At 40.8% G+C, this 27250-nt stretch overlaps 1 protein-coding gene and 1 pseudogene across 3 annotated transcripts in view; one reads left to right on the forward strand and one right to left on the reverse strand.

Moving 5' to 3' along the window:
- Positions 1–26931, reverse strand: part of MAPK9 (mitogen-activated protein kinase 9) — a 73345-nt gene extending 46414 nt beyond the window's left edge. The window contains exons 1-2 of one of the 3 annotated variants that reach the window (XM_061617284.1): positions 26793–26931; positions 16280–16360 (exon numbers count right to left, since the gene is read on the reverse strand). The gene's annotated coding sequence lies outside the window, so the exon portion shown is untranslated. The remainder of the gene's footprint in view (positions 1–16279; positions 16361–26792) is intronic. The other 2 variants (XM_061617283.1, XM_061617286.1) reach the window with 2 other exon arrangements.
- On the forward strand, positions 2094–2564 carry LOC133382250 (large ribosomal subunit protein mL50-like; annotated as a pseudogene).
- Positions 26932–27250: the final 319 nt, after the last annotated feature.

Here is a 27250-nt window from a genome sequence, read left to right on the forward strand (position 1 = left end):
GCATATTTAAACAAACAATTACAAAGAACCTTGGGATTAAGGCAAATCTATCATTTCCAGCAACTACATTTAAAGGGAATATCAGTTTGTCAAAAATTGCTTTCCTATTTAATTATCACAATGCAGCATCATGAAAAACATTTTTTTATGAAAAGAAATAAATATACAACAGAGTAATTACAAAAAAACCCCCACAGAATACGTGCATTGCTCTGCTTTTACAACAGCATAATTACAAGAGAGAATAAGACCCATTTTTTAAAAAGTATATCTTGTAATTATGTGCAGACAAGAAGAATTAAATTATTTGTACATGTTTTACAGAGGATAAGGATCTTTGATGCTGGATTCTAAAGAACCTCTGAAATATAGGTTGATATTACTCTGAAAGAATCAGCTGAATGCATAGACATGCATCTGGAAATATTGGAATAAACTGAAACAAGCTAGTTACCCATTTATTTAAAAGCTTCTTCATCCCCTTCTTTCTGCAATCGCTTCTATAAAGATATTGTAAGTCTTCTAATTATTAATCTTATAGACTTCAAAGGAGATGTTTAAACACAGCTTTTTAAATTGCTCATATATTGCCATGTTTATTAACACTGTAACTAATATCAAATCTGGAAGAGGTATGATTTATTTCTATCTAATTCATCTGTTCCTGTTTTTTAAAAAATGAGTCTTGCTCTAATACATTGCCAAATGTTAGATATTGGGAGATCCCCAACTGATCAATATTTCAAGAATATTTTCATCAGTGACGGGGGGAATTATTTCAGATACTATGTTTTCCTGATATTTAAATTTGTAAAAATGCATTGGTTCATCAAATTAATTAAGCATAATTAATGGTTGCACCACCAGTCACACTAGACAGCTTTAAATTTGTAATTACTTTTTTAGCTGACTGTTCCTAGGAAGCATGCATATATAAGAAATACACAGCCCTTTGGGAAAGTTGAAATTAGCATGTTTAGCAATTTTCAGTTAACCCATTTTTTAAAAAAAGTAAAACAGGTTGGATCCAGATATGCTTTTTCATGAGCGGAAGAGGGTCCAATCCAGCAGAGGCTCCCACTGGAGGAAGAACAGGCAGGGGAAGGAAGGAATTTTCACCTCTCTCCTTTCCCTACAGCTGTCCATGCCACCTCCCACACTGTTTCCAGAAGGTCTCCCAACTCTCTGGGCTGCAGATGAAAGGAGGAATCAGAAAAACTAGCCTCAGTCCCTTCTGTCAACAGCCATATCCCTAGAGAATAACTTTGCTCATTATTAGTCTGGATCCAAATCAATATAAAGAACCACGTAGTGTGTTAATAAGTTTTTTTAAATAATTACAATAGTCCAATAAACATATTGTACTTTCTATATAAAGCCTGGGTGGCTAAACCATAGCTTGCATGTCGTATCACAGTGATTTCTGGAGGCCTGCAAAGCCTCCCCCCCCCAATTATTTTGACTGCATTTTTAAAAAGAAAAGACATTTAGTCAGCAGGTGGTGCTCTTGTGCCCCCACTACTGAAGAGAGGTCTCAGCAGATCTGATAAGCAGCAGGAGGGTATGATGTCAGTTCTTTTTACACCTTTACAAAAGGGTCCCTTCTCCCTCTGGCACAACGCCACTATTAGAAGGTTGGCACCATTGTCAGAATGTTTTAAGAGAGCCTTAGGACACAGGGAGAAGTATTTTGTCCGGTTTCCTGTCTAAGTTTTTCAAACGATTGTTCCACTCCAGAGGGAGAAGGGGTTCTTTTTCAAAGAGGCAGCTTTGTTTGTCCTCTCTGGGGCAGTGCTGGTGTATGAAGAGATAATAGTGCTCTAGAGAACAAAAATTGCCCCCTAGGAAAGCACTGGGGCTGGAGATGACTGGGTTGGGGTCTATCTGCTTCTGAGTGTTTGCTGAGTTCATCACCCCTTCCTGTGTGTTGTGTGTGTAGGCTCTTGTTGTCTCCCCCACCTCTGCTGTGTGTATGTAACCTGCTTGTCTATCCCCCTCTTCTGAGTGAGTGAGTTTGTGTGTGTGCTGTGTTGGTGTGCGTACATGTGCAAGATTGCCCTCAGAAGGGCGGAGTCTTGCATGCATGTCCCAAGATGATGGCTTCCACAGGGCTCCTCCAGGTCTGCAGACAGCACCTGAGTTTGGTGGTCCCTCCCCACAGAGCATTCTGAGGAGGACAAAGGAAGAAGGAAGGCGACCTAGAAGCGTCTGTTCCAGCGAAAGAGGAGCCAGCTCTGTTTTGTTCTCCTCCACGAAGCAAAAAATACCTTCCTCCTGAGGATCTCCAGAGTCGCCTAGAGTCTCACATGAGAGAGATCTTTGGATCCTTGGTGTCCGAGGATTGGCAAAAGGCATCACTGAGAGACAGCAGTTTAAAGTACTGCCTTTTGGCACAGCAGGCGGCAGATCTGGGCCACACAGTTCCTAATTCCCAGCTCTACCAAATAAAGAGTGCCAGAGATGTCTTAGCTTTCTACAGCACACCTGTGAAAGACATCTCAACGTCTGATGAGTTAACCACGCAGCAGCTGCCCCCAAACCTGAAAATCCGCTGGCAATACTGAGCCACAGAGAACAAGGATGAAAGTATCATTTGCCACCCTGGGCTCCTACTGGGCAGAAGGGTGGGATATAAATAAAATAATAAAATAAATAAATAAATAAGTGTGTAAGCATGAAATGGGCTTCAGTTGGCATGTGGCCCTTGAAAGAGAGGCAAACCCTCAATGTGGTCCTTGAGCCCAAAAAAGCTTAGCCACCCCTGCTATAAAAATTTGCATTTGTTTGAATAAAATATATAACAGTGAGGCTGCAATCTTAAACCCATATATCCCACCAAATTTAATGGGATGTACTTTTTAATAGACATGCATAGGATTGTGCTGTCAAGTCACACAACAGCATGAATTGAGTTTGTTTATGCTACTTTATTATAACCAATCACCCCAATCCAGATATATTTTTGTGCAGAAGGTTGAGAATATATGATCAGTGCTTTCAGCTCAGACAGCACTGATTTGTTTCCCAGTGCTTGTGTGTTGTAAGAACACCATGTATACAAACATATCTCCCTCCTCCCCCACGGACCCCCATTCAGATGCAGGATGTAGAGGTTATTTTCCTTCCACCGCAGCTGTTTTGCACTCCTTGGAGGGAATATTCATAAGCAGAAAATGCAGCAATTGCCCTTGCGAGATTACAGCAAATACTGTTAAAGACTAACAGATCTACAGCAAAAATAAATAAATTACAAATCTAAAAGAAAAAAGAAGAAAGGTTCTCAAACAGGCAGGTGTTTATTGTGTTTGGATCACTCTGCCAAGTACTAAAAATTCATTGCCAGCTAAGGGAATGTGCTGCTAAATTATAAAACAAATCCAGGCACCTGTAGCTTTAAAAGACTTAAAAAATATGATGACTTGTTATCTAATTCTAATGTACATTTACATATGAGGACTGCATTCAGTTGAGCAATTCTGACACTACTTCAAGTTAATTACATACCTTCAAGGAAGAAAATATAGAAGAGTTGGAAAATAAAGTTAATTTCAGAAACTGGTGAACATGCCTAGACTATACGCATTTATTTACTATGGCAAAACTTCTTGCTGTTGCCCAGATTCCTGTAAAAAAACCCCACCTAACCTCAAAATACTCCTGTCATCTTTGAATTTCTTGTAAATATTTGTGCTCAACTTTTCTTCTTTAGCATTTCTGGTCCCATCATCATCACTTCTTCGCCTTCCTCCACCAATCTCAACATATGTGATGAATCATTCCTAAGAACTAGATTACAACATCTCAGAGAGGAGATCAGGTCTCCTGCTCCCCTGGTGCATTCATCATAGCTGCCCAATTTCCCTGCTTTTTAAACTTTGTAGAAATATCTGTTGGCTATAGGTACATTCTTAAACCACACGGTTTTTTGCCTATTAGTGAATTTCTCTGCTTTTTAAATCTGGGAGGTAAGAAATGGGATCCTCTGCAAGCTTGCTGAGAATGGATTGATCATTTGCATGCTTATTGAGTTGAGTGGGATTTACTCCCCTGCACTCATGCTTAGAATAGGTGAAACTGACCACAGGGGATGGGGAGGGGAGAAGGGAGGGGAGGGAGGGCAAAGGGGAGGAGGGGGAGGGGAGTAGGAAGGAGGGGGAGGGGAGAAGGATAGGTTTGATCATTTGTATGTTTACTGAGTACAGCGGAGTTTACTCCCGTGCAGTCATGCTTAGCATAGGTAAAGCTGACGGGGGGAGGGAGGGAAGGCTGGAGTGGGCAGGGAAGGAGGGAGAGGGGAGGGGGGGAGGGAGAGGGGAGAGGAAGGAGGAGGAGGGGGATTGGAGGGGGGCAAAGGAAAGGGCAGGGGAGGGCAGATTTGATCATTTGCATGTTTATAGAGTTCAATGGTATTTACTCCTGTGCAATCATGCTTAAGATAGGTAAAACTGAACATGGGGAGGGGGAAAGAGGGGATTGGAGGGGAAGGGGCAAGAGGAAGGATATAGGAAGGAGGAGAAGGGAGGGTGGGTTTGATCAGTTGCATACTTTTTGAGTTCAGTGGGATTTATTTCTGTGCAATCATATTTGAAAATGGAAATGGACTGCCTTCAAGTCAATCCCAACTTATGGAGACCCTATGAATAGGGTTTTCATGGTAAACGGTATTCAGAGGTGGTTTTACCATTGCCTTCCTCTGAGGCTGAGAGGCAGTGACTGGCCCAAGGTCACCCAGTGACCTTCATGGCTGTGTGGGTATTTGAACCCTAGTCTCCCAGGTTGTAGTCCAACACTGACCTGGGGGAGGGGCAGGAAGGGTAGGAGGAGGGGGAGGGGAGGAGATTGGATGGGTGGGCACTGGGCAGAGGGGAAGCCCCTTTCCTTTCCAAAAGGAAAACACTGTGAACAGTATCATTGCTTTTCAGGGTTTCCCCCACCTTTTTATTCTACAGCAGGCACATGTAGCCTCCCACCCAAATTTAAACCAATGCTGTCCCTTGCCACATCCACACCAGACCTTTATTTCACTTTAGACAGTCATGGCTTCTCCCAAAGAATCCTGGGAAGTGTAGTTAGTGAAGGGTGCTAAGAGTTGCTAGGAGACACCTTGTTCCCCTCACAAACCTTCAATCAGAGCGGCTGACTGTTAAACCACTCTGGCCGCTGGACTTCTGTCTGAAGAATAGCAGTCTCGTCTCAGCACCCTTCACAAACTACATTTCCTAGGATTCTTTTGGAGAAGCCATACAGTAGGGCCCCGCTTTACGGCGTTCCATTTTCCGGTGTTCTGCTGATGCAGCGGCTTCCAATTAGGGGAAATTCCCCATTTTAAAGCAGATTTTGCAGCATTTTGCAGCATTTTCGCTCGACATGACCCATTATAGTCAATGGGTTCCGCTTTACGGCGGGGACCTGGTCCCTAACCCGCCATATAAGCGGGGCCCTACTGTAACTGTCTCGTGTGAAATCAAAGTCTGGTGTGGGTGTGGTCCCCTGATTAGCCAAGCTCAGCAGCTGTGTGTCTGGCTTTTGGAACACTGACAGTTGGCTCTTACTGAGCATGCCCGACATTATCATTCAGTTCAATGCAATATTTATTAAATTAATTAAAAATTAGCCAGGCATTTTTTTTTAACTTTTAAGCTGCAGAAGATGAAGGTCAGAGTATAGGACAAGGTCAGTAACAGGATTACAGGTCCTCTGTGAACATGGCTGTTTTTTTAGTGAATTTCAACAGATTATGAGAACTCTAACAGAAAAAAGTCCAAAAGGGATCTGGGTTTTTTCTCTCTCTTTAGACTTTGAACTCTCGATTCTCTCTGACTGCTTTGTGTATACCATGAAAATCGAGAGTGTTGTTAAGCAAGCGTTTCTGAGTTCAGGACTCTAAGTTTTGTAAGGTTTAGTTTTGTAATGAGCTTATGGGAAGGATCAGAATGGCATGGGGGGTATTTTCCATTTAACACTGAGGAATGTGAAAAATCCACGCTGGCTATATAGCCACTCTCATGGCTGTATAATCTTTAAGAATACCTGTATGGCCCAGGCTCTGCCATATGCTATAGACATATTCCTTTTCAAAATCCTGCCCAAGATGCTTTAAAATCACTACTTATGCTGAGCAGAAATTTTAGGATGAATGCAGGCATGGAAATAACCACTTGCTGGCCCGAGATGAAAATTGTTTCCAGGGGACCAAAACCAACATGGGTTCAGTTAGCCTGCAATTCTAGAAGGGGAGTGTGTGGCTGCTCCTCTCCCCATGTCCTTGTGTAAAAGAGAAGCATCTATGTCAGAATCATCAACCCATCACCTACAGTAGCACCTGCAGCAGGTAGCTCAGAATCTGAGCTTTGATTAAATAAAAAGGAAGTCTCTAGCCCTCCTAGAAAGTAAGTTATGGAACAAAATGTGCAGGTACCCTTCTAAGCAATTTATGTGGGATGAGCCAACCTGGCTGCACCTGCCTGTCAATGTAATCAGCCAATGAGTGAAGTCAGCGCTGTGATTGATAACAGAGTTGTTTGGACACAGGAATCCCTGGGGTGGTGAAGAGCTGTTTTTTGGGGGGCCCCCAATGCACTTTTACTGCTTCTTTTTTTCTTGTCCTTGGAATCTCCATAGTTTGCTCTTCCTTTTTTCCTAGCAACCAGAATGCATCTTTCCTGTGCTGGATTTGCCTAAGATCACATAGTGCCTAAAATTTATTTTCTGCAAATATTACTACACAATAAATGTAGGTGAATGTTAAAGAACCCCACAAGGCAAATGTGAAAACTTTGCAGAGATACCTGGGCATATTTTCTGCTTTGCAGGCTAAAGACTAGGGACTCATTAAAATTCACTGCATAGTTAATTTACAGTACAATAGTATTACTCAGAGGTAAATCTCTTTAGGTTTAATTGGTCTTACTTCCAGGTAAGTGGGTACAGGATGGCAACCTGGGCTTTGGTTTAGCGTTGGCATGGGGGGAAGAGTTTTTTGTGCCTTTACTAGCTGTATGGCAGTCAGAAATTCAATAGGTCAAGCCTTTTCTAGTATGGAAATGCAATAATAGGGAAAGCGTCACTGTGACTACTCTTTAATTTTGTGCACATAAAAAACCCGCCCACACAATGCACTTCAGTACATCCATAGTTGTGTAACATACAATCTTATGTTGGGGAAAATCCAAATTAAATGGGGGGAAAGTGCAGACTGCCACTCAGATGAGGACAACATCATGTGAATGGTGCAAAAAAAAATAATGCTGTGTTTGCCTAGATAGGGAAATGCATTAGACCTGGATCCCGGTTTTCTTTTTTGTTCTTGTCTAGAGTCAGGGCAGAGGGGAATGACCAAAAGTAAAAGCAAGAGAGGATCAAGTCATTCAAGCTCACAGTGTTAACCAGTTCTGCAAAACAAAGCAGAACTGGCTGACCCTCTCTGGCAGGGAAAGAAAGAATGCAAGACTGTGCTCAGTCTCCATAGGAATGCTATGGAGGCTACCTGCAGGGAGAATTTCTTTCACTCTCTCAGCTTACATTCCAGCTCCAAGTTTGGGAGAGAGAAAGAGAACAGCTGCCATTAATATTGCACTATGAAAAAGCAGCACAATATTATTGTCAGCTGCCCATCCTGACTACTCCCCATCTTCTAGGAGTTAGGGAAGGGAGTATTTGCTTTGTATAAGGCTACGTACACACCATATATTTAAAGCACATTGAAAGTGCATTATTTCTTTTTCTCAAAGAGTCCTTGGAACTGTAGTTTATCCAATACAGAGCTACAATTCCCAGCACCAACAGTAAAAATAACAGTTCCCAGGATTCTTGGGGAAAATACCGTGCTTCAAATGTATTTTAAATGTATGGCGTGTATGCTGCCTATGTAGCAGCAAAGCCTTTCCTTGGAAATGAGGGCATGTTCTTAAGTCTGGGATTGATAAAACTCTTCAAATATTACCAGTCAGTGAATTTTATAACACAGCACAATAGATATAAGACGATTTGCTTAAACTGACTAGTGGGGCAGAGCTGCTACACTAGGTTCCCTGCAGGACAGTTACTGTTGCTTACTGGGAGGGAAAAAGGGATGCGGCAGGGAGGTCAGGGAGGTGTAAGCCCATTGGTATAGTCCATCTGATACTCCTGCCAATGTGTATGCACTGCACCAGCTTCCCCACCACCTCACCCCATTCCCTCCCAACAGTGACTCACTTAATCTACCCTTGGGTTAAAGGCTATCCTTTATTGCCAGGTCACTGCCAATCTCAAATTTTTACAAAGCTGCACCAGCTTTCTACTCTTCAGTCTATACTGCCTTCAAGTCGATTCCGACTTATGGCGACCCTGTGAATAGGGTTTTCATGAGGCTGAGAGGCAGTGACTGGCCCAAGATCACCCAGTGAGCTTCATGACTATGTGGGGATTCAAACCCGTAGTCTAACACCTTAACCACTACACCACACTGGCTTTCCAAATAACAAATGCATTTATGAAATGTACATATATCTACAATATGTACAGTTATGAGAAAATACTGCATGGTTCTTCAGACTACATCTCTATGACTAGAATTATTCTTTCTCTGTCTGCTAAATAAAATAAAGAGGGTTGTATCACAGTGTACACAGATCATAATGTTAGACTAGGAAGCTTACATTCAGTAAAAATTGTTTTATACTGTTTGTGATACACCTTGGGAGGGTTTTGCCCGGAAAAGGGGACATAAATTGTTTTTACATTTAAAAGTATACTATTTTTTTGGTTCATTTTATATTAATTTCTGTCTTCTTTAAATAGCTTCCCTAGGCTTATGGGTCAGGGTTGGCAGAATAATCCAGAGCATGTGCTTCACCTGAGCATATGCAAAAGAATTTTGTTTGTTTCTGCATGAAGAAACATAACAGTGCAATCCTAATAATGTCTTCCCAGAAGTAAGATTTGTTGAATGCAGTGGGACTTACTCACAGGTAAGTGGAATTACGATTGCAGCCTAAACTAAAAAATAATGTGCAATGTAAGCCTTTAGATATTCTTACAAGTACATAAATTGCTGCTGTGCTTTATATGGCTGCTTAACACAAACACTATGAACATTACAAATGAAACATGTAGTATGTACTGAATTTATAATCTTGATGATCTTTTCCCAGTTCCCAAAAGGAACAGGAAATGGTCAGGGCACAATATCAACAAATAAATAATAATGTTGGGCTACGGTAAGGCTATATTCCAGAATAAAGTTAGTGAAGGAAATTTCAAATATGTTCCTCTTTGCTCCTGCACCTCCAGTGCAGTTTTCCCCCCAAAATTAAATTACTTCTCTACAGTGAACCAACCACTGTATAGTCAGGAAAGCAGTGACAGTCTTCCTACCTTCCCTTCAAGTTCCAAGTTTCTCTCTGAAGACTGCAACAGCCTGACCACTGTTGTCCATGCACTGATAACCTCCAGGCTGGATTACTGTAATGAGCTCTATGTGGGGCTGCCCATGAGGTTGGTCCAGAAGCTGCAGCTGGTACAAAATAAGATGGTGCGACAGCTCACTTGGGCAGGGTACTGCCAACAAGTCATCCCACTGCTGAAAGAATTTCACTGGCTGCCCATTAGCTACCAGGCCAAGTTCAAGGTTCTGGTTTTGGTGTACAAAGCTATATACAGCTTGGGACCAGGATACCTGAAATATCGTCTTACCCTTTATATACCCAGTCAAACACTGTGCTCTGCAGGTGAGGGCCTCTTGCAGATGTCATCAGGAGGTCCATTCCGCACAATGTAGGGAGTGGACCTTTGTGCTGTGTCACCTACCCTTTGGAATTCCCTCCACTCAAATATTAGACGGGCACCATCTCTGTTGTTTTTTCAGTGCCTACTGAAGACCTTCCTCTTTTAACAAGCCTTCTAAGTAGAGACCTTATTCCAGTCTGTGTCGAAAATGCTTTTTAATGTTCTTAAAGCTTTTTTAAAAAAAAGATGGTTTCTATTTTATATATATATATTAAAGTCTGTTCTTTAAGATGTTTTAGAGTGTTTTTAGTGTTTTTGTTTGCTGTCCTGGGCTCCTTCTGGGAGGAAGGGCAGGATATGGTCCCAGGCTATGGTCTGAAGGCACATGAGGCCAGCACCCTGCTGAAGCTAAGCAGGGTCAGGTCTTGTCAGTGCCTGGATGGGAGACCGCCTGGGAACCATATGCAAGCCGCCTTGGGTTTCTATCATGAAAAAAAAGAAGGGGTATAAATGTAATAAATAAATAAATATAAATGTAATAAATAAATAAATAAAATCCCATTAACCCGGGAAGAAGACCCACTGAATTAAATACGACTTTTAGAGTAGAGATAGTTAGAATTGCACCATTAGGCTCTTTCAGACAGTTCCTCTCCTCAGCATTGCCTGCTCTACTTCTTCTGCTGCTATTGGCCATCCATCCAGCCATACCTCTCCCTCATCCTTGCTTCTTTTCCTGACTGGAGCAGCACAAAATAGCTTCTGGGTAGGATCCTGCGCTGCACCTACCAGCCTGTCAACAACTGCATTGCATGACATTGCTTGCCTGCCTCCCCTCCTGCTAGAGCTAAGGGCCACAAAGAAGCCCTTTTCAAAAGGTCTTCCTTCTGGATTGGGTCCTCCATCCACACTCTAGTCAGCTATTGCTTCCTCACCCCGCTCCTGCTCCTATGTGGTGCATATTCTTTTCCAAGCAGAAGCCCCACAACTTGCTCCCATGCAGAGGTGCGGAGCCAACCATGGCTGCTGTCAACACCAGGTCAAAGTACTGGGCAGGGCTGTGGAGTCGGTATGCCAAACCTTCGACTCCAACTCCTCTATTTTTCTACTGTCCAACTCCGACTCCTTCATAAATGGCAAATGTATATTAACTAGTAATAACAAATTTACTGTAGTAAAATGGTAGCACAAGGCATTTCATCACCACCATGTGAATCATCAGGCTAGATTGATAGAACATAAAATATATTTATTTGATTAAAATTTCTGAACAAGAAAACTTTCCTAAATTCCTATGGAAGTTTTTATTTTGAAGCCGGAGTCGGAACATTTCTACTGACTCCGACTCTACCCAATATTGCTTCCGACTCCGACTCCACGACTCCGACTCCACAGTCCTGGTACTGGGCCCATGTGTGTGTGTGGGGGGGTCATGCTGGGACTGGTGTGGGTACTCCTCTGAGGTTTCAGGAGTTTAGCCAGTGTATGGTGTGTTAACCACTGCCGCCAGGCCTGGTCATGTACTATGTTCAATTGGTATCACCTCCAATCAGTGCTGGGCAAACAAATGGTCTCTACCAATAGCCTCATGAGGTTAAATTTCAGTTCAATACATGTGCTCCCTTTGCCCTACCAAGGAATTTTGCCTTTTAATTATCACAACCTACATCTCTAAACTGTTTTCCTGGTTACATTCTGACATAACATTAAATTTTGGTTTCGTGCTAAATAAACAAGCCTCTGACTCATAAAGTTCACCTGGTCTCTTCACCTGCAGCATGATCACAAGGAGGAGATTAAAGGCATTCACTTTCATTTTCAACTCACTACAGTTTGTCATTATACCTAAACTGTGACAAACTGTGGTTAGTTTTTAACTATGGTTTGTCCAAACAAGCCAACTTCAAACATGGATTACAATCCTCTCTTGTGCTGTCAAAACTAGTTAAAAATCCAGTTCCCAGTTCAGACACAATAACTAACTGCAATTAGTTGAAACCTGATGCTTCTGATGGCAGGCAGGAGTGTAGTGAGACAATTTTCATTGGGTGAGCAGAGACAAAAATTGGGGGGGGGGGCAGATGGGTTGGGGCATCAGTCACTACAAAAGAGATTTCTAGAGGGGAAATTGTCTTAGGTAATAAAAAAAATAAGCCCTGATTTACACATTTTAATTAGAACTATGATTTGTGAATTTTACAAAAAAGCAAATCAAATTAAAATGCAATATCTTCCACATGCAAAACAGTTATGTAAACTAAATAACAGTGACTAGGAAGTAAATGTGTATAGTGCAAGTCAACCTACCATAACGCTCTGAACTGTTAATAAAGTCTAATGTGCTGTGATTTCTCTGCAAACTTGCAGAGCAACTGTTCACTTGAAATTCCTTCAAATATGTTACTTTCAAAAGCCAAGTTTGCTGCCTGAAGATAGCAGAAGCCAATGTGACTTCACAAAAAGCTTAGAGATGACCTGAAAACAAAAAAGGACACATACAAGAAGTAGAAGGAACGCCAGATCACAAAGGAAGAGTACAGGCAGGTAGCACAAAACTGCAGGGATGGCGTCAGGAAGGCTAAAGCTGAGAATGAGCTGAGGTTAGCAAGAGATACTAAAAGCAACAAAACAGCTTTCTTCAGGTACACCCACAGTAAAAGGCAGAGAAACAAAATGGTGGTACAACTACTGAATGAGGATGGCAAAATGGTAACAGATGACGAAGAAAAGGCAGAAGTGTTCAATTCTCCCAAAGAGGGTCTTCGGCCCTCTGGCAAATGTGAAGTTGAGGGGGCAGGACGCTCAAGAAATACCTAATCACTTTGAACGAGTTCAAATCTGCAGGGCCCGACGACTACATCCTAGAGTATTGAAGGCCCTGGCTGAAGGACTTCTGAACCGCTGTCTATGAGAAATCATGGAGGATGGGTGAAGTGCTGGATGACTGGAGGAGGGCTAATGTTGTCCCTATCTTCAAAATGGGCAAAAAGAGGAACCTGGGAACTGCAGACCAGTCAGCCTGACATCAATCCCTGAGAATATTCTGGAGCAGATTATATTGTGGTCAATCTGTAAGCACCTTGAAAACAATGCAGTGATTACTAAAAGCCAACATGGATTTATCAAGAACAAATTTTGCCACACTAATCTTATCTCAATTTTTTAATTGGGTAACCAATTACCCAATGCATCCTATTTTGGTAGTACATAATTTCACATGAGAAAAGTTAAAAAAGGTGCATTATTATTTTTCAACTTTTAAACAAACTAAGGAAGAAATGCCTCCCCCCCGACAGACAGACAGACACAGACACACACACACACACACTATTCCAGATTCCTATTGCCTGGGCTAAGTTAGTAAGGTTTCATTAGGCTGCCAGGGCATTGGAGAGCAAGCTCACTCACCTCTCTGCTTCTTCTCAGGTCCTGCCCTGGACTAGGCTAGGCTGCTGCACAGACTAGGCCCAAAAGCCTAGGTACACCCACCAGATGCACTAACACCCACTACCTCCAGAGGCTGGTTGAGCATTACAGGGGATGCGGAGATGTTCTGCAGTGCATAACAATACTGTCCTTACCGCTTTTTCTTCCGCCAATTGCAAACCCTTAGGTTTGCCAATTCCCTCCTCCATCCATCAAGACTTGTGTTCGCTTCATTCACACTTTTAACTCTTATATTTACCGTGTTCCCATTCCCTTGGTAACTTTGCCCTGCTCCTCTCTTTGGGTACCTAAACTGTATTTCTAAAAGCTCAAATGAAGTTTAAGTTACTGCAATGCTAGAAATTTGGGGACTGAAGGAAAATTTCATTTGAGGGGGCAAATTATCATTTGGGGGGCAATGCCCTCATTTCCCCCCCCCCGTTGCTACACCCCTGGGTGGGTCATGCACATAATACTAAACTATGATGTCATATACTTTACTTTAATTGTAACTATAAGCTATTCTAGCCTATTTATTTATGGTACTTTTCAGGTCCCAGTCATTAGTCCAATCATAAAATGCAGTAACAAAAGAATGGATACCCAACAAACCATAAAGAATAAAAACAGAAAACAGACACAACTAATAACACCATTTACACAGAAGAAAACAAAATGTTGCATGACTCGTAGAAATGAGACCAATATTTAGACCAGGGACCAAGATAAATTTTATCTTAATCCCCCCCCCCAAAAGAATCTAAAGCATTGTTCTGATGTAGTATTCTCCATCACAAAAAAACAGAAGAGGAATACCAAGGTCAGTCAAAATGAAGTAAAGAGATTTTTTGTTATCAAATAGGAACTATTAATTGAGGCCCCTCCTGTTTCAGGTCTGAACGACCCTTTTTCAAGGGCAGTCTAACAAATAAAATATTACTAGATTACTAAAACATACAAAAATACAAAATTTCCTGAATTTGAGATAAAGAAGCATTACCAAACTACTTAAAACATACAATTGTAACAATTTCTTAGACATCCAAATACTGCAGAATGCTGACCACTCAAACACAATACAACCAGGGCTGTGGAGTTGGTACATCAAACCTTCGACTCTGACTCCTCTATTTTTCTACTGTCCAACTCTGACTCCTTCATAAATGGCAAATGTATATTTTTTATTTTTTTATTTATTTTATTTATTATTTGATTTATATCCCGCCCTTCCTCTCAACAGGAGCCCAGGGCGGCAAACAGAAACGCTAAAAACACTTTAAGACATCATAAAAAGACCTTAAAATACATTAAAACAAAAAAATTAAATTATTAATTTTATTCTGAAGCCAGAGTCGGAGCATTTCTACCGACTCTGACTCCACCCAAAATTGCTTCCGACTCTGACTTCACAACTCCTACTCCACAGCCCTGAATACAACAACCATAAATGTTTTATAACAAACAAGGAACAATCCACAAATTATTTACCTTAGACAAAACTTCTAACTCAAAATCCCTTTGAAGTCTCTGGGCAAAACAACGAAAAGCTTCTGACTGCATGGAATAATTCAGTGTAAGGTGAAGCTCTTCCTAATGAACCAGGTGAGCTAATTATTAGTGAGGCAACAATGGTACCAAAATATATTTGGCTTGCTCACAAGAAACCTATACATACTCATGTATAGTTCACCACAAATATATACTAACATTCTTTTTTATGCAATTCTGTTAACATTGTTATTGTTACTTCTTAAACATATTTCCAGCTATAACAGAGGTGAAGTTGAAACTGAACAGAACCTTTTAAAAGTTGTGTGTCAGAATAAGAGCTCAACTTAGAAAAGAATGGAATACAGAGTTAAGAGTGTTCCATTCAGTACAAATCAATGGAAAGCTGCTTGTTTCTTTAGATTTAAAATTGAGGCTGATTCAACAAAAATTGATGTTCCTGGTATATCGGTCTCCATAGCACCTTTACAGGAAGGAATCAGCTAGTTCAGATAGATGCTAGTGCAGTAATGCTTATAACGCATCTTTGAGGCATATGATGTGGGCATGTCCTGTGGTGCCCTCTTTCTGGACAAAATATTGTTTGTATTAACTTTGTTGTGGAAAAATCCTTGTTTTTTCCAGGTGATTACACACTCTTATATTCCTGTGGTGTGGGGACTAACAAATGGATAACAAAAGCAGACCCTGCAAACCCTTTACAAACCATCTACTGCTCAGTGGTCTGAAGATCTCATTGCCCTTTTTATGTTTGAATGTATGGGTTATAATTTTCAATCCTGTTTACATACTTATTTGGACATATGGACTGCCTATATTCATTTATATGTTTGTCAAGATCAGTGGACTATTTTTATTGTTAAGTGTCATGCTGACAATATTTTTCTGTTTTCTGTTGTATTTGCAAAACTAAAAACAGTAAGCTCAACTAAAAAAACAGTGTTTCAGCCTGCTTAAAAAATCAAAGGCGCTTTAACATCGTCATATATATCAAATAAAGTTTCAATTTATGTTGTGCTTAGTCTTCCTATGAAGTAAAATTTTCTGCAACTTACAGCATCTATTTTTAAGAGTTTATGTCATACATTCTATTCCCCTAGACCCCCCCCCCAAAATCTAAAGAAACAGTATTAAATGAATATTTTCTTACATCTAGAACTCTTTCCCCTTCCTCTTTGCTGGAATGTAGGTAGATTTGAATGTGAATGCCTTAATTGTTATTTAAAACCAAAGATAATGGCAACTGCTGTTTATCACACTGCTTTAAAAACATAAACACAGTATTTTTTAATAATGGCTAAAATAAATATAGATAGTTTCTAACATGTCTATTATCAACATGTGTACTGACTAGGAGTATTTTTATTGCATAAAGAAACATTTTGTGTTTTAAGCTATTAAATTTTAGATATGATCAAACTTTGAATGTGACAAATAATAAGTGTATTCAGACAACAAAGCACAAAAAGAAAAACAAAATATATAACACACTGAGGTGTATATAGCAGAAATAACCTTTTTATACTGTAAAATGCCTCTTGCCCACTGTTTCTAAAGTGTTTACAATTAAACTGATACTACTTTAAAAATAAATTTTAATCAATTAATGAGTTTTAAGCAATTACTGTAAACTTACATTTGCATATGGATAGAAACAAGTGTTTCTGAAGGCAGAGGCGTACTGTACTTTTTGTTTTTATATGATAGCCGGCATCATCTTGGAAGAGAAAAGGGAGATACATTTTTTAAGGCAGCATTTGGAATTTACAGCTTTTAATAACTTTGTAATTTTAAAGACATAGCCATAGATATCAATCTCTTGCCCCAAAATTGTTAGGACAATTTTTAACATTTTAAACTTTTAATGTGCTTTTATATTGCTACACGTTTATTGTATTTTTGATGTTTCTTGTCTTGTGAACCGCCCAGAGAGCTTCGGCTATGGGGCGGTCTATAAGTTTAATGAAATAAATAAATTTAGTCAGCTAAAAAGTATTTCATTAATCAAATCAATTAATATATTAAACACTGAGTCCTAATAAAAGCTGATATGGAGATATGAGGAGTAAATAAAGTATTTACAATATAGATTTATAATTTGGGTTTTTCGAGACCTCTTAATTATCTTCAAGGGCTAGGAATCGACCCACAGGATGGAGCCACACTGCTTTAAGGATAGATTACACTGTTAGGAGATTACAAAGATAAACAAATTGATGAGGTAAACAGAAAGAAGATAGCATTTCTGTGCATTGTAAAGGAGTTCCCCTTTGCTGTGGTGATCATTCAGTCTCTGGAGCTGTTTATTTATTTATTTCATTTGTATACCGCTCCATAGCCGAAGCTCTCTGGGAGGTTTACAACAATTAAAAACATTAAAAACAAATATACAAATTTAAAAACACATTTTTAAAAAGCAGTTAAAAACACATGCTAAAATGCCTGGGAGAAGAGGAAAGTCTTGACCTGGCACCGAAAAGATAATAGTGTTGGGACCAGGTGCACCTCGTCAAAAAAAATAATTCCATAATTTGGGGGCCACCACTGAGAAGGCCCTCTCTCTTGGTATCATCATCCGAGCTTCCCTCGGAATAGGCACCCGGAGGAGGGCTTTTGATGTTGAGTGTAGTGTATGGGTGGGTTCGTGTCCAGAGAGGCGTTCCATTGGGTATTGTGGTTGTTAAAGTTGTTCAACCCTTCACTTACAAAGATTTGACCCAAAGGCCAATGTATGAGGGGCAGTTTACTACACAGGTATTTACAAGATTGTGGCATCATTATCACATAAAGCATGTGAGACAGTAAGCCTTTTTCTAGATTTCACCATTTCCAGGGGTCAGCAAGTCTTTTCCTGCTATCTCACTGAAATTCAGAGGTGCTCGGAACACCGACAAAGTACAAATCAAGGTAAGGAACAATCCCCAGCTCCCTTTCCAGATCCAACTCAGGAGATCAGGAACTTATCTCTGTCATGCTGTGCTTCCATGGCATTTGGTGAGCCCCTAAAGCTCAGTACAACACAGATGAGGCATAGCTGTCCTCTTAAACTTGCAGAGGCAAATGGGATATTTTCTACACTATGCCTCCAAATGATGATGCAACTGTGAATTCAGTCCCCTTTTCAGCTCCAAATTCAGGGGGATAGAAACTCATCCTTGACCATTTCAGGCTGCAGGAGCAGGCTTACATGACTAACAGCTCCTCATCCTGCACATAGAAAACTAGTATGTCAGATAGAAGACAAGGCTTGAAGCCTTCTCCCCAAATCTATGTGAAGATAATGTTTTGGCATGGAGAAATATTCATTCATATGAGTATCACCTGCTCTCTGAAGCAGAATACTGCCTAGAAACATGCTTACCACCTTTTCTGCTGTTTTGGAGAATAGGTCTGTGTCTGTGATAGTTAGGCATACAATGTCTCATGCAGGACAAAGCCATTTCTAAGTGTCCAGCACCAAGATAGCAGCTGCTTAACTACTGAGAGGAACTAACGGCATATGGATACATAAGAATGAGCAAACAGATTTTTTTTAAGTGAAACTTTTCATTCTGTCAGTATCCAGTAAGAACAGCCTTCTATTTAACTACTTGCCTGGCTACCCTCTAACCACTACCCCATAATGGGCTGTCAGATTGTTTTAACAGCGCCTTCACATTTATCCATTTATTCAGTGTTTCATTTAAAATTATTTAATGTAAGACTATTATGGGAATTGGGGGAAAAGGTTGTCGTCAGTCACGTTATAAGGTGCCAGCCAATCGGTGCCATGCACAGGCAGTTGCTGCTACAAACTTGCATAATTGTTTTTTTCAGAGCTTGACCCTGTGAAAGCTTCAAAATTAAGTTCACTATTTTAAGGTGTTTTGACTGTCTGAACTCATTTTCCCTCTAGATTTTGGCCAACAGTTAATTCTACAGCAAGGGAGAGGAACCTTCTGGCGGTCACATGCTAATGGAACATTGTAGGGGTTACGTGCTAGGGCCAAAGGCAAAAGTGTAGCAAGCATCAAATGGGCTCCTGTTGGGAGGAAAGGCAGGATATAATTAATTAATTATTCAGTTTCTATCCCGCCCTTCCTCCCAACAGGAGCCCATTTGATTAATTAATTAATTAATGCAATTTTTACCTTCGTACAGTAGGCTAGTTTCTACACATACTTGCACACCTTTCTCTAGCCTCCATCCAGGTAAGCAAGAAGTGTTATTAGAATTCAAGGACACATTTCAAGAGTCCCAAAAGGGGGTTCGAGGGCCGCACTTGGCCTCTAGGATTGAATTTCCCTATCCCTGCTCTGTAGTATCTGAACAGAAAATGAGCTATCCTAAAAACGGTGGTTCAAGTGCATAAACAGTTGGATTTTGACCACACACAGTGGGCCCAAAATCTCACTTGAGCCAGAGATTCGCACAGGAGCCTTCAGAAAGTCATTATGAGAACAAGTGAGCATACACACACCTAATTACACAGCAGTAGTTAACACATTAACTCTAGCAATAAAGTACTTCACTTCTGTACTGTTTGTACAGTTACCGACAGAGAGTGAACTATTGTTGATCCTCTGTGTTTTGTTCCAGTCTGAGAAGGAAGCCAGCAGCTACTTTATTATTTTGTAAAAGAAGATGGGAAACAACCACTGAAAAAGGACTTTCTACTAATCCATTTCTGTTCAGGATAAAAGTTGAACTGTTCACATTATATTTCTCAAGCAGCCTAGATGAAACAGCAATAAACTATCACAGAATCTTGCAATAGTGATTTAAAACCAAACTATGGTTGGTCAACTGAGTCATACAGCAACTGGAGCACATCCAGGAATAACCCAGTAAGTAATGTACCATTGCAAATACGCCAAATAATAACTTGTATCACAGAGCTGTTTTGAGGATAAATGACTGTAAAATGCTCTGTACATGATTAAAATCCTTACGTAGAGATTCCCAAGTTTAATAAATAAAACGAATCTGAAATCGGTAATGTATTTAATGCACATTATCAGTGTGGTTCAGACAGGAAGCGTGCAATATACATCCCAATTCCAAAGAAAGGGGATCCCAGGGAATGAGTAATTATCGAACTATTGCCTTAATATCCCATGCAAGTAAAGTAATGCTCAAGATTTTACAATAAAGGCTCTTAACATATATGGAGCGAGAAATGCCAGACGTCCAAGCTGGATTTAGAAAGGGAAGAGGCACCAGAGATCATATCGCAAACATACGTTGGATAATGGAACGGACCAAGGAATTTCAGAAGAAAATCACCTTGTGCTTTATACATTACAGCAAAGCCTTTGATTGTGTAGATCATGAAAAACTATGGAATGCTTTAAAAGAAATGGGGGTGCCAGAGTATCTGACTGTCCTGATGCGCAACCTATACTCTGCACAAGAGGCTACTGTAAGGACAGAATATGGAGAAACCGACTGGTTCCCCATCGGAAAGGGTGTGAGACAGGGGTGTATTTTATCACTCTATTTATTTAATCTATACGCAGAACATATCATACGGAAAGCAGGATTGGACCAAGATGGAGGTGTAAAAACTGGAGGGAGAAATATCAATAATTTAAGATATGCAGATGATACCATACTCTTAACAGAAACCAGTAATGATTTGAAATGAATGCTGATGAAAGTTAAAGAGGAAAGCACAAAAGCAGAACTACAGCTGAACATCAAAAAGATGAAAGTAATAACAACAGAAGATTTTTGTAACTTTAACGTTGACAACCAGGACATTGAACTTGTCAAGGATTATCAATACCTTGGCACAGTCATTAACCAAAATGGAGACAATAGTCAAGAAATCAGAAGAAGGGTAGGACTGGGGAGGGCAGCTGTGAGAGAACTAGAAAAGGTCCTCAAATGCAAAGATGTATCACTGAACACTAAAGTCAGGATCATTCAGACCATGGTATTTCCAATCTCTATGTATGGATGTGAAAGTTGGACAGTGAAAAAAGAGAAAAATCAACTCATTTGAAATGTGGTGTTGGAGGAGAGCTTTGCGCATACCACGGACTGCAAAAAAGACAAATAATTGGGTGTTACAACAAATTAAACCAGAACTATCACTAGAAGCTGAAATGATGAAACTGAGGTTATCATACTTTGGATATCAATCAATCAATCAATAAGTTTATTACAGTCATAGACCAGAATAAAATAAGTATCATTAAAAAGATAAAAAGAGCAATACGAAACCACACTGGACAGTTACAATCTCATTAAAATTCATTCAGATTAACAATCAGCTTAACACTGTTCTTCTACAGCGAATAGCGGCTGCACAATAATTAGCTACCTTGAGGGAAATCTGTGGGAATTGGTCCGATAAAAGAAATTCAACATAAGAAGCCTCATCCCTACAAGGAATGTTTCGTATAATTGGGATTAGTAGCTCAGTTCGAAGGTCACGGTATAAAGGGCAGGATAATAACACATGGCCCACTGTTCCACTGCGCCCTCGCCACAAGGACAGACCCTCTCCTTATAAGAAATATTATTAAATCTTCCCTCCAGGAGGGCTGAAGGTAAGATATTAAACCTGGCCAACGTAAAAGCTATTCTAAGTTTTGGAACAGTCAAGTTAGTCAAATAATGGGCAGGTAGGAATGACCTTGTATTTAATCTATATTTTGTTGCCATCAACTGCTGGTTCTGAAAATCATTGTTGAGGATTCGTTTAGAAATACTCTCTTTTGCCTTAGCATAGCCCAAATTGAGGATCATAGGAATAGAAACCCCAAACTTAATATTTTGGCATTTAATGATTCCTGCCATTTGGAGTTGAAGACGTCGGTTAATGTATAGGGAGCCAAACTGACTGGAGCAAATATCATTTTTAACCAAAGATTAATTCTACAAAGCCAAATATGGGATTCTATTGTGGGAAGCCCCACTTCTAGGCATAGGATATAATTGGGAACACAACATGGAATGGCAAGTGCCGATCGTAAAAACTTCATTTGAATTATTTCATAGGTAGTATAGGCGCAAACTGGAGCGCCATATAGCAGCTATGTGATAACTTTAGCCACGAAGACCTGGATAACTGCAGGAAAGTATTGGCCCCCTTTAGTAAAATAAAAGGAAAGAAGTGCCTTCGCAGTTCTCTGGGCATTAACTATAACAGACTTTACTTGGAGACGCCACACTCCCGATGAATGAAATATCATCCCTAAGTATCTAAAGGAGGCTACTTGATCAATTAGATGTTCACTGATCCGCCACCGATGCTTCTTTCTCTTACTAGAGAAGACTAAGACTTGTGTTTTATCGTAATTAATTATCAGAGATTTGGTCCTACAGTAGTTAGCCAGGGCCCTCAGCAGGTGCCTTAGTCCAATACACGACAGTGATAGAAGAACTATGTCATCTGCATATAATAAGATGGACAGGGGTCTCTTAAATATTCTGAGTAGATGTAGACCAAACGGTATCAAGGTTTTAACTAAGGGGTTAATATAAAAGTTAAACAGTAGAGGGGCTAAAATACACCCCTGCTTTACACCCTTAAAAATAGGAATAGACTTGGATAGGTGTTCAGCGTTGTTACATCTTATACGCAGGTATGTATTGTCGTATAGGCCTCGCATTAGTAAAAGGAGGCGCTTGTCTATGTTAGTAGCTGCGAGTTTCTCCCATAATCTATCCCTAGAAATCGAATCAAAGGCCGATTTCAAATCGATAAAAGCCGAATAAAGGGCTCCACCGGAGTTGGCTGTATATTTGTCCACCAGATGTTGCAGGACAAGGCCATGGTCCATGGTGGAACGTTGAGATCTAAAGCCGGCCTGTTCGTCTTCTAAGATGCTTTCATGTTCGAGCAAGTCTTTCAACTTCTCATGCAGATGATAGGCATATAGCTTACTAATCACATTTAAAAGGCTAATTGGTCTATAGTTAGAAGGATTGCATCTAGAGCCTTTTTTGTAGATTGGGATAACTATAGCTATACCCCAATCTTCTGGAATATAAGCAGAGTGGTCGATGCATGTAAATAAGGCCGCTAGCGTCGGGGCCCACCAATCTACATTAAATTTAAATACCTCCGCAGGGATGTTATCTGCCCCCAGGGCTTTGTTCAATTTCATTTTAGCAATAAGGTGGCAAATTTCCTTAGTGGTGACTGGTGGCCATTCAGGTAAGTCGTTTATATCAAATTTAAGCATAGGTTGTTGTAACTGTACTTTTGCATATAATTTGTTAAAGTACGACTCCCAGATATTCGCTGAGATGTAACAGTCCAGCATAATTGATGATTTAGGCCACCACTTTGCTACCAGCCTCCAAAATGTAGTTGAGTCTTTTAATCTGGAGGCTTTTAACAGGCATTGCCAGTTTTCTTTTTGTGCTAATTTCTTTTTCCGATTAAATACTTGTAAGATTTCTTCAATTCTAGATATTCCATGTGTAACGACTAAGAATTATTAGTCCTGTATGCTTTATATTTTGCAATGTTGTTTTTTCATCATTACACATTCCTGGTTAAACCATGGTTTAGATTTACACACAATCTTATAGGATTTGTTCTTAGATTTAGAAAGCAGGGCATTCCGTAAGGCCTTAATCAGTTGTTGAAAAGCCCCTATTACCATAGAAGTCGAGGTCCCGGAGACCACTAGTTCGCGAAGACAGAGATATTTATCCGAATACTTTGGATACATCATGAGAAGACATGATTCATTAGAAAAGATAACAATGCTGGGAAAAACAGAAGGGAGTAGAAAAAGAAGAAGGCCAAACAAGAGATGGATTGATTCCATAAAGGAAGCCACAGACCTGAACTTACAAGATCTGAACAGGGTGGTTCATAACAGATGCTCTTGGAGGTTGCTGATTAATAGGGTCGCCATAAGTCGTAGTTGACTTGGAGCCACTTAACAACAACAACATCAGTGTGGTTAAGGAATGGTAACTGGGCAATTTTTCTTTCCAACGAGAGTTTAAAAGACAGAATGACTTTAATTTGTATAAATGAATGAGGGGATACTCCAATTTGGAATTAATTAGTTTAATTCTAATACTCCTTAAAATCTGATGCACATTTTCTTGCTTTCATAACTGTAAAAACAGAAAAAGAACATGGTTGTTTGTCACAGATAAATTAGCAGCTCTATGGGCTGTGTGGTTTTACATGCACTCTAAGGTAAGAGCCACTTCATTCATTATGTTTCTGTTACATGAAATACACTTCTGTGTGCAGGAAGAACATGCAACCCATTTATAAATTATTATTTGTAATTTTGCAGTGATTACATATACTGGGAAGCAGCAACACAAAATACATGCAAGATCATCACACATTATAATCTACACTCAGTGGTTCCAATCCTATGCACATTCCAGTGTAATTCTCTTTGAACTCTGTAGGCCTTACTTCTGAGTGCCTTGCATAAGACTGAGCTGCATAGGATTTGTCAGTGAAGCTAAATGTTCGGAGAGTCAAAGCAGAACAGATTGGCCTGGTCTGTATGTCATGTTAAGCCAAACAATGACTTAGCATGAACAGTGAGCACATGGGCTCTCAGAGGAGATCACAGCTACTTTGCTCCTCCCTGGTCATTCCGCTGTGGTGCTAAGCCATGGTTTAACTTAGCATGTTGTCCAAACCTGAGCTCATGGTTCAGCTCTCTCCAGACCAACCATGAGCTATAATCAAGGCCTGTCCTGTGGTTTACATATCATGATTTGTCCAAGAGAGCTAAACCATGAGCCTGGGTTCAGATGACATTCTAAGCCAAACCATTGCTTAGCTCAGCACAGCAGCAGAATGATCAAGGAAGAACAAAAGCAGTCACAATCTCCCTTCCAGAAGTTTGCAGGCTCACACATTTGTGCTAAGCCATGGTTTGGCTTACTGTGACACGCAAACAGGCCAGTATATAGTAGCAATGGTTACAAGATGTAGTGGATGCTTTAAAAGGGGTTCAGATATATTAATGGAGGCCATCAATGGCTATTACTCATGATGCCAACATTAGTGTCAAAGGCAGCATGCCTCTGGATATCTTTTGTTGGGGATCACAACTGGGAGAGTGCTGATGTGCTCATATCCTGCTTCCAAGCTTCTAATAGGCATCTGGTTGACCATAGTAAAATTAAAATGCTAGACAAGCCTCCAATCTTATTTTATGTTCTTATAAAAAGGTTTAGAGGTGTAATTCCAAAGTGTACATCAGCTGCTTATACTGTACTATGGATTTATTTTTAAAACACATAACCTACCTACTTTCTAAGAAATCAAAACAGCTAAAAAGTCACAGTACCAAAACAAGAAAAACAATCCCCAAGATAAACCAAATGGGTAACGTTTTGGATTTGCATTGAGTAGCCATGATTCTGATGACTGCTCAGCCATGAATATATTGAGTGGCCTTGAACAAGTCATATCTTCCAGAATCATGTTCCCCTTCTATAAAAAAAGAGACTAAGTCGTTACCTTTTTCAAGATTGAACATGAATACAGGATAAATTATAATTATGTAACAAAAACAATACAAAAATTACTAACAGCAGCAGCTGTTCTATAAGTTAGCAGGTGACTTACAGCTATCATTCTTAACAATGTCAATTATGTATTGGCATGTGAAATGGAAAAGTGATCTACCAAGCAGACTTCTTTTAATAGGTTATTTCTTAATCTGAGGGATATAATTACAAAATGTAACAGAATTCAAACTCAACAATTTGGCATGCTTACAGTACACCATACTAATTTTAAAGCACAACTATCCTTATCCAAAGAAGTATGGCATCAAGAGGAGCACTAGTGACAACTCAGATGTGCTACTGCAGGGGTAGCCAACATGGTGCACTCCATATGGTGTAGTACTACAGCACCCATCAACTCCAGCCAGCATGGCCAATGATGAAATTATAGGCGTCACAGTCCAACAACATCTGGAGGGCACCATGTTAGCTACCTTTGTGCCACTGCATTAAACAATAAATGCTGCTTGACTTGTTGATTCCCCGTACTTCCCTTTGAGAATGATTTAAGAATAGTACAATTTACTGTGGCTTAGATGGTATGGTATGGGGGATTCTCAAAGAAATCTTAAGCAGCAATCCAAAGCACATTCTCTTGAAAGTATATCCTTTAGAAATCAATGGATTCTCCTTCCAAATAAATGAGTTGTTAATCTCTCTCTCCCATGGCACAGATTAGATAGCTCTATTTTGGCAATGAAACAATCTTTTCATGTGTACCAAACTGTTGCAAAATGCTAACTTGAAAGCCCTGGAAGAGAAAAAAATGCATGGGCAGGAAGAAAATGCCCCTGCAGGGCTTGGTTTGTATCAGCACAATCCTACACAGGTGTATTTATAAACAGGGCCACTAAATTCAATAGAATTTACTCCCAGGTAAGTGTGTATAGGATTGCAGCTTATAACAAAAGCCTCTGGAGTCCAAGTATAAGATCTCGGGAGTCATCTAGTCCGACCCCTGCGCAGGGACACGAATAGACTAGTCCAAAAACAACACGCTGAAGAAGCTACATCTCCCGCATCTCCTGTCACAAACCGCAAAGGACGGAAATTAATGCGGTACCAAAAGAGAGTAAGGAGAAGAGGAACAGATTGTGTATACATACATATGAGAACACGCAAATACCTTACACTGAGTCAGAGCAGTGGTCCGCCAAGCCCAGTGCTTACTGACCGTGGGTCTACAAGATGTCAGGCAAGGCTTTTCCCTGGAGATGCCAGGGACGGAGGACCTTCTGCATGCAAGGCATGTTCGCTAGCCCTGACATACGGCCCCCTCCCCGGACAGCAGAGCGCTATCCTACCGGCTGGAGACGAAACGAGTCGTGGGAATCGGGCGCGGGGAGGGGGGTACGAGGGCAGGAAGCTGGCTGGGGCCTAAAGTGGAGCCTCCGCGATACGCTCACGGGGGCAGGAGGCTGAGGGGGCTGTAAAGGTAACAGGGAAAGTTTCCAGCCCCAGCACTGTGTGGGGGAGGGTGACTGAAGTCACCATACAACCGCCTGTGATGGTCGTGGTCGCCGCCGCTGCTCCCCCATCCCGCTGCTCCCCCATCCCCCGGCGCCTCCCATCAACAGCCCCGCTGACTACAGCGACCGCACCCGTTGGCAGTTCCTCCTAAACATGCCAGCTCAGGCGCCCGCCTCACCTACCCTGAAGCCCTCGGGAGAGCCACTCTGCTGCTTCGATTCCTTATCGAGCTCTCAGAGACGCTTCAGCCGCAATGGCCTCCCTCAGTCCCTCACAGGCCGCACCAGGCCCGAGCACGCTGACAGGCACCCGCAGGCGCCAATCAACACCTTCTTCAAGGGTCGGCCAACCAGCCTTCAGAGGCGGGTGTTAAAGGCCACTATATAAGGTAAGGAGTGACAACCGCCTTCCACTGTGACGGGGGAGGGGGTGTGCTTTGAGGTAACGTCACCTGTCTGTGCAGAAGAAAACGGAGAGGTTCAAAATGTCACGTAAGGTGACAATGAATTAGTAGACCATCTTCCGATATAATACTATATTAGAAGAACAAAAATGTACTCGCATTACGAATGTCCGTTTTTCACATCAGTAGCTTTTCCCCCTCTGAGGGTAAACGAAGTGACGTGAAACATGAATGAGG

This window comes from Rhineura floridana, chromosome 3 (assembly GCF_030035675.1).
Source record: "Rhineura floridana isolate rRhiFlo1 chromosome 3, rRhiFlo1.hap2, whole genome shotgun sequence".
NCBI lineage: Eukaryota > Metazoa > Chordata > Lepidosauria > Squamata > Rhineuridae > Rhineura > Rhineura floridana.